The sequence below is a fragment of the Telmatherina bonti genome, assembly GCF_933228915.1.
Source record: "Telmatherina bonti genome assembly, chromosome: 16".
NCBI lineage: Eukaryota > Metazoa > Chordata > Actinopteri > Atheriniformes > Telmatherinidae > Telmatherina > Telmatherina bonti.
In genome coordinates this window covers 6,200,040-6,212,098 of record NC_136614.1, presented here as the reverse complement: position 1 = coordinate 6,212,098, position 12,059 = coordinate 6,200,040, and the positions used below count along the sequence as shown (strand labels likewise).

General features: G+C 42.1%; 1 protein-coding gene across 2 annotated transcripts in view; it reads left to right on the top strand.

Moving 5' to 3' along the window:
* filip1b (filamin A interacting protein 1b) overlaps positions 1-12,059 on the top strand; it is a 272,262-nt gene that overhangs the window by 185,720 nt on the left and 74,483 nt on the right. The window lies entirely within an intron of this gene.

Here is a 12,059-nt window from a genome sequence, read left to right as displayed (position 1 = left end):
ACCAGGATTAGTCTGGACTCATGTAGAAACAGAATTATTCTGGACTCATGTAGAACTGGGATTGGTCTGGACTCATGTAGAACCGGAATTAGTCTGGACTCATGTAGAACCGGGATTAGTCTGGACTCATGTAGAACCGGGATTAGTGTGGACTCATGTAGAACCAGGATTATTCTGGACTAATGTAGAACCAGGATTAGTCTGGACTCATGTAGAACCAGGATTAGTCTGGACTCATGTAGAACTGGGATAAGTCTGGACTCATGTAGAACCAGGATTAGTCTGGATTCATGTAGAACCAGTATTAGTCTGGACTCATGCAGAACCAGTATTAATCCTGACTCATGTATATCCAGGATTAGTTTGGACTCCTGTAGAACCAGGATTAGTCTGGACTCACGTAGAACCAGGATTAGTCTGGACTCATGTAGAACTGGGATTATTGTGGACTCACGTAGAACCAGTATTAGTCTGGACTCATGTAGAACCAGGATTAGTCTGGACTCATGTAGAACTGGGATTATTGTGGACTCACGTAGAACCAGTATTAGTCTGGACTCATGTAGAACCAGGATTAGTCTGGACTCATGTAGAACCAGGATTAGTCTGGACTCATGTAGAACCAGAATTATTCTGGACTCATGTAGAACTGGGATTAGTGTGGACTCATGTAGATCCAGGATTAGTCTGGACTCATGTAAAACCAGAATTAGTCTGGATTCGTGTAGAACCGAGATTAGTCTGGATTTATGTAGAACCAGGATTAGTCTGGACTCATGTAGAACCGGGATTAGTCTGGACTCACGTAGAACCAGAATTATTCTGGACTCATGTAGAACTGGGATTAGTGTGGACTCATGTAGAACCAGGATTAGTCTGGACTCATGTAGAACTGGGATTAGTCTGGACTCATGTAGAACCGGGATTATTCTGGACTCATGTGGAACCAGAATTTGTCTGGACTCATGTAGAACCAGAATTAGTCTGGACTCATGTAGAACCAGGATTAGTCTGGACTCATGTAGAACCTGAATTATTACGGACTCATGTAGAACTGGGATTAGTCTGGACTCATGTAGAACCAGAATTATTCTTGACTCATGTAGAACCAGGATTAGTCTGGACTCATGTAGAACCAGGATCAGTCTGGACTCATGTACAACCAGGATAAGTCTGGACTCATGTAGAACCAGGATTAGTCTGGACTCATGTAGAACTGGAATTTGTCTGGACTCATAAAGAACCAGAATTAGTCTGGACTCATGTAGAGCCAGGATTAGTCTGGACTCATGTAGAACCAGGATTAGTCTGGAGTCATGTAGAACCGGGATTAGTCTGGACTCATGTAGAACCAGGATTAGTCATGGCTCATGTAGAAATGGGATTAGTATGGACTCATGTAGAACCAGGATTATTCCGGACTCATGTAGAACTGGGATTAGTCTGGACTCATGTAGAACCGGGATTATTCTGGACTCATGAAGAACCAGGATTAGTCTGGACTCATGTAGAACCAGGATTAGTCGGGAGTCATGTAGAACTGGGATTAGTCTGGACTCATGTAGAACCAGAATTAGTCTGGTGTCATGTAGAAACGGGATTAGTCTGGACTCATGTAGAACCAGGATTAGTCTGGACTCATGTACAACCAGAATTAGTCTGGAGTCATGTAGAACCAGGATTAGACTGAACTCATGTAGAACCAGAATTATTCTGGACTCATGTAGAACTGGGATTAGTCTGGACTCATGTAGAACCAGAATTAGTCTGGACTCATGTAGAACCAGGATTAGTCTGGACTCATGTAGAAACAGAATTATTCTGGACTCATGTAGAACTGGGATTGGTCTGGACTCATGTAGAACCGGAATTAGTCTGGACTCATGTAGAACCGGGATTAGTCTGGACTCATGTAGAACCGGGATTAGTGTGGACTCATGTAGAACCAGGATTATTCTGGACTAATGTAGAACCAGGATTAGTCTGGACTCATGTAGAACCAGGATTAGTCTGGACTCATGTAGAACTGGGATAAGTCTGGACTCATGTAGAACCAGGATTAGTCTGGATTCATGTAGAACCAGTATTAGTCTGGACTCATGCAGAACCAGTATTAATCCTGACTCATGTATATCCAGGATTAGTTTGGACTCCTGTAGAACCAGGATTAGTCTGGACTCACGTAGAACAAGGATTAGTCTGGACTCATGTAGAACTGGGATTATTGTGGACTCACGTAGAACCAGTATTAGTCTGGACTCATGTAGAACTGGGATTAGTCTGGACTCATGTAGAACCAGAATTATTCTGGACTCATGTAGAATTGGGATTAGTGTGGACTCATGTAGAACCAGGATTAGTCTGGACTCATGTAAAACCAGAATTAGTCTGGATTCGTGTAGAACTGAGATTAGTCTGTATTTCTGTAGGACCGGAATTAGTCTGGACTCATGTAGAACCGGGATTAGTCTGGACTCATGTAGAACCGGGATTAATGTGGACTCATGTAGAACCAGGATTATTCTGGACTCATGTAGAACCAGGATTAGTCTGGACTCATGTAGAACCAGGATTAGTCTGGACTCATGTAGAAGTGGGATTAATATAGACTCACGTATAACCAGAATTATTCTGGACTCATGTAGAACTGGGATTAGTGTGGACTCGTGTAAAACCAGAATTATTCTGCACTCATGTAGAGCTGGGATTAGTCTGGACTCATGTAGAACCAGAATTAGTCTGGACTCATGTAGAACCAGGATTAGTCTAGACTCATATAGATCCTGGATTAGTATGGACTCATGTAGAACCAGGATTAGTCTGGACTCATGTAGAACCAGGATTAGTCTGGACTCATGTAGAACCGGTATTAGTCTGGACTCATGTAGAACCAGGATTAGTCTGGACTCACGTAGAACCAGAATTATTCTGGACTCATGTAGAACTGGGATTAGTGTGGACTCATGTAGAACCAGGATTAGTGTGGACTCATGTAAAACCAGAATTAGTCTGGATTCGTGTAGAACCGAGATTAGTCTGGACTTATGTAGAACCAGGATTAGTCTGGACTCATGTAGAACCAGGATTTGTCTGGACTCATGTAGAACCAGGATTTGTCTGGACTCATGTAGAACCAGGATTAGTCTGGATTTATGTAGAACCGGGATAAGTATGGACTCATATAGAACCAGGATTAGTCTGGACTCATGTAGAACCAGGATTAGTCTGGACTCATGTAGAACCAGAATTAGTCTGGACTCATGTAGAACCGGGATTAGTCTGGACTCATGTAGAACCGGGATTAGTCTGGACTCATGTAGAACCAGGATTATTCTGGACTCATGTAGAACCAGGATTAGTCTGGACTCATGTAGAACCAGAATTATTCTGGACTCATGTAGAACTGGGATTAGTCTGGACTCATCTAGAACTGGGATTAGTCTTGACTCATGTAGAACCACAATTAGTCTGGACTCATGTAGAACCAGAAATATTCCGGACTCATGTAGAACTGGGATTAGTCTGGACTCATGTAGAACCAGAATTATTCTGGAGTCATGTAGAACTGGGATTAGTATGGACTCATGTAGAACCAGGATTATTCTGGACTCATGTAGAACCAGGATTAGTCTGGACTCATGTAGAACCAGGATTAGTCGGGACTCATGTAGAACCAGAATTAGTCTGGACTCATGTAGAACTGGGATTAGTCTGGACTCATGTAGAGCTCGGATTAGTCTGGACTCATGTAGAACCAGGATTAGTCTGGACTCATGTAGAACCAGAATTATTCTGGACTCATGTAGAACTAGGATTAGTCTGGACTCATGTAGAACCAGAATTAGTCTGGACTCGTGTAGAACCAGAATTAGTCTGGACTCATGTAGAACCAGAATTATTCTGGACTCATGTAGAACTTGGATTAGTCTGGACTCATGTAGAACCAGGATTAGTCTGGACTCATGTAGAACCAGAATTAGTCTGGACTCATGTAGAACCAGAATTAGTCTGGACTCATGTAGAACCGGGATTAGTCTGGACTCACGTAGAACCAGAATTATTCTGGACTCATGTAGAACTGGGATTAGTATGGACTCATGTAGAACCAGGATTAGTCTGGACTCATGTAGAACTGGGATTAGTCTGGACTCATGTAGAACCGGGATTATTCTGGACTCATGTGGAACCAGAATTTGTCTGGACTCATTTAGAACCAGGATTAGTCTGGAATATTGTACAACCAGGATTAGTCTGGACTCATGTAGAACCAGAATTATTCTGGACTCATGTCGAACTGGGATTAGACTGGACTCATGTAGAACCTGAATTATTACGGACTCATGTAGAACTGGGATTAGTCTGGACTCATGTAGAACCAGAATTATTCTTGACTCATGTAGAACTGGGATTAGTCTGGACTCATGTAGAACCAGGATCAGTCTGGACTCATGTACAACCAGGATAAGTCTGGACTCATGTAGAACCAGGATTAGTCTGGACTCATGTAGAACTGGAATTTGTCTGGACTCATAAAGAACCAGAATTAGTCTGGACTCATGTAGAGCCAGGATTAGTCTGGACTCATGTAGAACCAGGATTAGTCTGGAGTCATGTAGAACCGGGATTAGTCTGGACTCATGTAGAACCAGGATTAGTCATGGCTCATGTAGAAATGGGATTAGTATGGACTCATGTAGAACCAGGATTATTCCGGACTCATGTAGAACTGGGATTAGTCTGGACTCATGTAGAACCGGGATTATTCTGGACTCATGAAGAACCAGGATTAGTCTGGACTCATGTAGAACCAGGATTAGTCGGGAGTCATGTAGAACTGGGATTAGTCGGGACTCATGTAGAACCAGAATTAGTCTGGTGTCATGTAGAAACGGGATTAGTCTGGACTCATGTAGAACCAGGATTAGTCTGGACTCATGTACAACCAGAATTAGTCTGGAGTCATGTAGAACCAGGATTAGACTGAACTCATGTAGAACCAGAATTATTCTGGACTCATGTAGAACTGGGATTAGTCTGGACTCATGTAGAACCAGAATTAGTCTGGACTCATGTAGAACCAGGATTAGTCTGGACTCATGTAGAAACAGAATTATTCTGGACTCATGTAGAACTGGGATTGGTCTGGACTCATGTAGAACCGGAATTAGTCTGGACTCATGTAGAACCGGGATTAGTCTGGACTCATGTAGAACCGGGATTAGTGTGGACTCATGTAGAACCAGGATTATTCTGGACTCATGTAGAACCAGGATTAGTCTGGACTCATATAGAACCAGGATTAGTCTGGACTCATGTAGAACTGGGATAAGTCTGGACTCATGTAGAACCAGGATTAGTCTGGATTCATGTAGAACCAGTATTAGTCTGGACTCATGCAGAACCAGTATTAATCCTGACTCATGTATATCCAGGATTAGTTTGGACTCCTGTAGAACCAGGATTAGTCTGGACTCACGTAGAACCAGTATTAGTCTGGACTCATGTAGAACTGGGATTAGTCTGGACTCATGTAGAACCAGAATTATTCTGGACTCATGTAGAATTGGGATTAGTGTGGACTCATGTAGAACCAGGATTAGTCTGGACTCATGTAAAACCAGAATTAGTCTGGATTCGTGTAGAACTGAGATTAGTCTGTATTTCTGTAGGACCGGAATTAGTCTGGACTCATGTAGAACCGGGATTAGTCTGGACTCATGTAGAACCGGGATTAATGTGGACTCATGTAGAACCAGGATTATTCTGGACTCATGTAGAACCAGGATTAGTCTGGACTCATGTAGAACCAGGATTAGTCTGGACTCATGTAGAAGTGGGATTAATATAGACTCACGTATAACCAGAATTATTCTGGACTCATGTAGAACTGGGATTAGTGTGGACTCGTGTAAAACCAGAATTATTCTGCACTCATGTAGAGCTGGGATTAGTCTGGACTCATGTAGAACCAGAATTAGTCTGGACTCATGTAGAACCAGGATTAGTCTAGACTCATATAGATCCTGGATTAGTATGGACTCATGTAGAACCAGGATTAGTCTGGACTCATGTAGAACCAGGATTAGTCTGGACTCATGTAGAACCGGTATTAGTCTGGACTCATGTAGAACCAGGATTAGTCTGGACTCACGTAGAACCAGAATTATTCTGGACTCATGTAGAACTGGGATTAGTGTGGACTCATGTAGAACCAGGATTAGTCTGGACTCATGTAAAACCAGAATTAGTCTGGATTCGTGTAGAACCGAGATTAGTCTGGACTTATGTAGAACCAGGATTAGTCTGGACTCATTTAGAACCAGGATTTGTCTGGACTCATGTAGAACCAGGATTTGTCTGGACTCATGTAGAACCAGGATTAGTCTGGATTTATGTAGAACCGGGATAAGTATGGACTCATATAGAACCAGGATTAGTCTGGACTCATGTAGAACCAGGATTAGTCTGGACTCATGTAGAACCAGAATTAGTCTGGACTCATGTAGAACCGGGATTAGTCTGGACTCATGTAGAACCGGGATTAGTCTGGACTCATGTAGAACCAGGATTATTCTGGACTCATGTAGAACCAGGATTAGTCTGGACTCATGTAGAACCAGAATTATTCTGGACTCATGTAGAACTGGGATTAGTCTGGACTCATCTAGAACTGGGATTAGTCTTGACTCATGTAGAACCACGATTAGTCTGGACTCATGTAGAACCAGAATTATTCCGGACTCATGTAGAACTGGGATTAGTCTGGACTCATGTAGAACCAGAATTATTCTGGAGTCATGTAGAACTGGGATTAGTATGGACTCATGTAGAACCGGGATTATTCTGGACTCATGTAGAACCAGGATTAGTCTGGACTCATGTAGAACCAGGATTAGTCTGGACTCATGTAGAACTGGGATTAGTCTGGTCTCATGTAGAACCAGAATTAGTCTGGACTCATGTAGAACTGGGATTAGTCTGGACTCATGTAGAGCTCGGATTAGTCTGGACTCATGTAGAACCAGGATTAGTCTGGACTCATGTAGAACCAGAATTATTCTGGACTCATGTAGAACTGGGATTAGTCTGGACTCATGTAGAACCAGAATTAGTCTGGACTCGTGTAGAACCAGAATTAGTCTGGACTCATGTAGAACCAGAATTATTCTGGACTCATGTAGAACTTGGATTAGTCTGGACTCATGTAGAACCAGGATTAGTCTGGACTCATGTAGAACCAGAATTAGTCTGGACTCATGTAGAACCAGAATTAGTCTGGACTCATGTAGAACCGGGATTAGTCTGGACTCATGTAGAACCGGGATTAGTCTGGACTCATGTAGAACCAGGATTATTCTGGACTCATGTAGAACCAGGATTAGTCTGGACTCATGTAGAACCAGAATTATTCTGGACTCATGTAGAACTGGGATTAGTCTGGACTCATCTAGAACTGGGATTAGTCTTGACTCATGTAGAACCACGATTAGTCTGGACTCATGTAGAACCAGAATTATTCCGGACTCATGTAGAACTGGGATTAGTCTGGACTCATGTAGAACCAGAATTATTCCGGACTCATGTAGAACTAGGATTAGTCTGGACTCATGTAGAGCTGGGATTATTCTGGACTCATGTAGAACCAGGATTAGTCTCGAGTCATGTAGAACCAGGATTAGTCGGGACTCATGTAGAACTGGGATTAGTCTGGACTCATGTAGAACCAGAATTATTCTGGACTCATGTAGAACTGGGATTAGTCTGGACTCATGTAGAGCTCGGATTAGTCTGGACTCATGTAGAACCAGGATTAGTCTGGACTCATGTAGAACCAGAATTATTCTGGACTCATGTAGAACTGGGATTAGTCTGGACTCATGTAGAACCAGAATTAGTCTGGACTCGTGTAGAACCAGAATTAGTCTGGACTCATGTAGAACCAGAATTATTCTGGACTCATGTAGAACTTGGATTAGTCTGGACTCATGTAGAACCAGGATTAGTCTGGACTTATGTAGAACCAGTATTAGTCTGGACTCATGCAGAACCAGTATTAATCCTGACTCATGTATATCCAGGATTTATTTGGACTCGTGTAGAACCAGGATTAGTCTGGATTCGTGTAGAACCAGGATTAGTCTGGACCATAGATTGTATATAAAGAGGTCTTGATTTATGTAGAACTGGCGTTTAAGTACCTTCCCATTAATAAAGCCACTCTAAATGTGTCTGAGCAAGTTATGAAGGAATTGTGATCCCGATATCTTGTTCTTTTCAAAGTATGGTAAATGTTCCTGTTTGTTTTTTCCAGAGTACTTTATATTAAAACATTTTTAAGTTATGTGAATCATTATTATTACATTCCTTTTAAATAACTTAAGAAGTGGCGTCTCATCAGCAAGAGAACAATGAAACATCATCACTTTTTCCACAGATTGGGATTATGAAATGGTGAATAAAACGGAGAAATCAGAAAAGCTGATGGTGATGTCAGACTGTGAGTTTCTGTCACAGTTTTAGTTTGACCTCCGAGTCGCAGGTTATGGCTTTAGTCTTAATATCACCTTTCTGTGACTTTCAGTCCTGAAATCCTCTGATTTATTCTGTAGCCGTGTCCCAGACCTGCTTGAAGCCAGCTGATAAGACGAGAACATGAGATCATTGGGTAATTCCACAGCGTCTGCCTTCCTGTTTGCTTTCATAACAACAACTGCTATTCCCATGACAGCGTAACAGCGGGGAGAGCTGCTGTTTGGGTCCAGACTTCTGTTCCGACAGGGCTGATAACGTCTACACGGATTAGTCTGGGAAAGATGCTCTAATTCAGGGGTTCCCAACCTTACACTGGGAACCAATGTTTCCAGTGCAAACTGGCCCATTCCAGCATTAGCACCGAACTTGTTTATTGAGCTTACATGTTTTATTTTGTATTTGATTATTGTACCAAATCCACTTGCAGCTTTACAAGCTAAAAGCAAGAAATGGACAAACTTAAAACAACTGATGGAAAAAGATGGAAATTTGATGAGGATATTGGTTTTTTATAAAATATCTTCAAAATAAAACAGTTCTGATTAAATAACCTTTAAATACAATTTATTGTTTAGATGTTTGAATACAGAACAGTTTAATTATTTATTAACCTTTTTTGAGAGATGTTTTCTGATTCTGTTATTGTTAACAATTCTACCGTCTTTTTGTTTGGTTTCTAGATTCTACTTTTATGTGGAAGCTTCAGCGCTTCAGCGATGATAGCGTTAGCTAGTATTAGCTAATCTTTACTAATGTTAGCTAATCTTAGCTAGCGTTAGTTTATATTAGCTCACGTTTGATAACGTGAGCTAGCATTAGCTAATATTAGCCAGTGATATCTAACACTATACACAGCTCTCAACTCTGTCTTGTTATAAAAGCTGACGTAATGAGCTGGAATGTTCTTGCACAGTGTTTTTGCCTGTCACGAGGGTTTGGGACCACGTTTGTCTTCATTTCTTTGTTTTAAATACTTCCTCTTCACTTCCTGTACAGGCTAACGACAAGCCTCTAGCTGAGTTTCTCCTGCTCATTGGAGTATAACGAACATTTAACCAGTGTTGCCAACTCCTAGGTCAGAAAAGTAACGATTGATGGTCCTAAAAGTTGCTAAATGATGTCTTAGCCTGATTAGCATAATGAAACTGGTAGCATATTTGTAACGGACAATGCAACAGAGAGGAATAATGTTGTGGGAGAGTCCAAATTGATAATATAACCCCCTTATGTCACCATTTAAAAAAAAAAAATCATTTTAGTTTTACTTAGGTGGGGTCCAGTTTTTAATCAGGAGTCTGCAACATGTAAATCATTCCATTCCAAATCATTCCAAGTGATCATTCCATTCTAGATTGCACTGTCTGTTGGCAGCAAATTGTAGTAGCTCTGACTTGCTATATTGATTTTTTAAAAGTACAAAGTCTTCTCACAAGTGACTACAGACCAGTTGCCCTGACATCTCACATCATGAAAGTCCTGGAGAGACTCTTACTGGCTCACCTCAACAAGCAAATAAACACCTTTCAGGACCCATTACAGTTTGCATATTGTAATGGACTTGGGGTTGAAGATGCCATCATATACCTGCTCCAGAGAGCACACCCTCATCTGGACCATTGTTCTTTCATTTCTCAGTGCTTTTAATACCATTCAGCCTGCTTTGTTATGTGAGAAGCTCCATAAATTCCAGGTGGATACCTCCACAACCACCTGGATCTATGACCACCTCACAAACAGACCCCAGTTTGTGAGACTGAAAGGTTGTGTGTCTGAGATGGAGGCCAGCAGCACTGGTGCACCACAAGGAACTGTACTCTGGCCATTCCTCTTCACTCTGTACACCTCAGACTTCCAGTACAACTCTGAGTCCTGTCATCTGCAGAAATACTCTGATGACTCTGCAGTTGTGGGGTGTATCAGGGATGGACAAGAAGCAGAGTACAGAGAACTGGTCAGTCAGTTTGTTAAATGGTGCGGTGACAATCATCTCATATTAAATAGCAGCAAAACAAAAGAGATGATTGTTGACTTCAGGAGGAAGAAGAATAAACAAAGCACTGTTTCCATCCTGGGAGAGGAGGTGGAGGTGGTGGAGGAATACAAGTATCTTGGAGTTCAGCTGGACAACAAACTGGACTGGAAATGCAACACTGACTACATCTACAAGAAAGGTCAGAGCAGACTGTCCTTCTTAAGGAAGCTGAGATGGTTTAACGTCTGCACCAAGATGTTGCATATCTTCTATAAGTCTGTTGTGGAGAGTGCAGTCAGCTTTGCAGCATCTGCTGGGGTAGTAGCATCAGAACCAGAGACTTGAAGAGAATCAACAAACTGATCCAGAAAGCTGCTTCTGTGCTTGGAGTAACTCTGGAGCCGCTGGAGCTGATTGTCCAAAGAAGAATGCTGCACAAGCTGATGAAGATGATGGAGGATTCTTCACACCCTCTCCACAACACAGTGATGAAACAACAAAGTGTGTTCAGTGAGAGGCTTCTTCAAGTCCGATGTAAGACTGAAAGATACAGAAGATCATTCCTGCCAGCAGCCATCAGCCTCCGGAACAAGACCTCCTCTTTAATTAATTAATTAATTATCTACTACAATATTGAATTTCCCTTTGGGGGTGAATAAAATATTTTTCATTTCATTTCATGTAAGTACAAGCCATCTAACAGCAAGCCGTGTCACCCAGCAGCAGCATTTTCAGTCTGGCCATGCAGCAGAGGTGGTCACCTCGCGCTCCGACTGCACCCGGGAGGTGGGACTGCTGCTGCAGAGGACCGAGCCTCTACTGAAGGCTTGTGGAGATGGGAGGGACATGTGCAGCAATGCTGCTTTCATATCAGTCTCTGAAGGCCTCTAATAATGGGATAAAAAGCCACTAGTTTTGTCATTGAGAGGTTGTTTGGTCCAGGATAAGGAATTAAGGGAAAGAACAGTTTAGCACAAAGACTTGAGTCTTTATTACTATTATTTCATTCAAATATCACAGAATCTGCTGCAGCTAAAAGATGTGAATCACCAGGTGAAAATTCCACAATTGTTGATTCAGTCCAATCATCTAGTAGCTTTCGCAACTCACAGCATTATCGCTTGCAGTCCTTTTTCTCAAATTTGGTCAATTCTCGCAGCTTCTTCTGTTTAAACGCAGATAAAACAGAGAAAACATCAGTGTGTCTAAAACACACAGTAATTCAGGACAGCTGGAGCTGAGTGAGGAACGACTGCTGACATCCTGCAGGCGGCAAATGGAGGCATAGAAGTCAAACTGTAGAAGATCTGGGATGATTTGGGAATGATGTGATATCAGCTGGGATCCACCTCCTGTCAACATGCAACAGCTTCATGAGAAACACCAGCAGGACCAAAACCTCTGTTTATTTCATGATTTTCCCAACTTATCTGTCATGTGCACGGATGCAGAACTCTGGGATTCCAGCAGCCTTTGTGATGGGAGTCCTGTGTTTGTCCACTTCTGCAGCTTTTTCCTCCCGACTGACTCATTTCTCAGGTTATTTCCATGAATG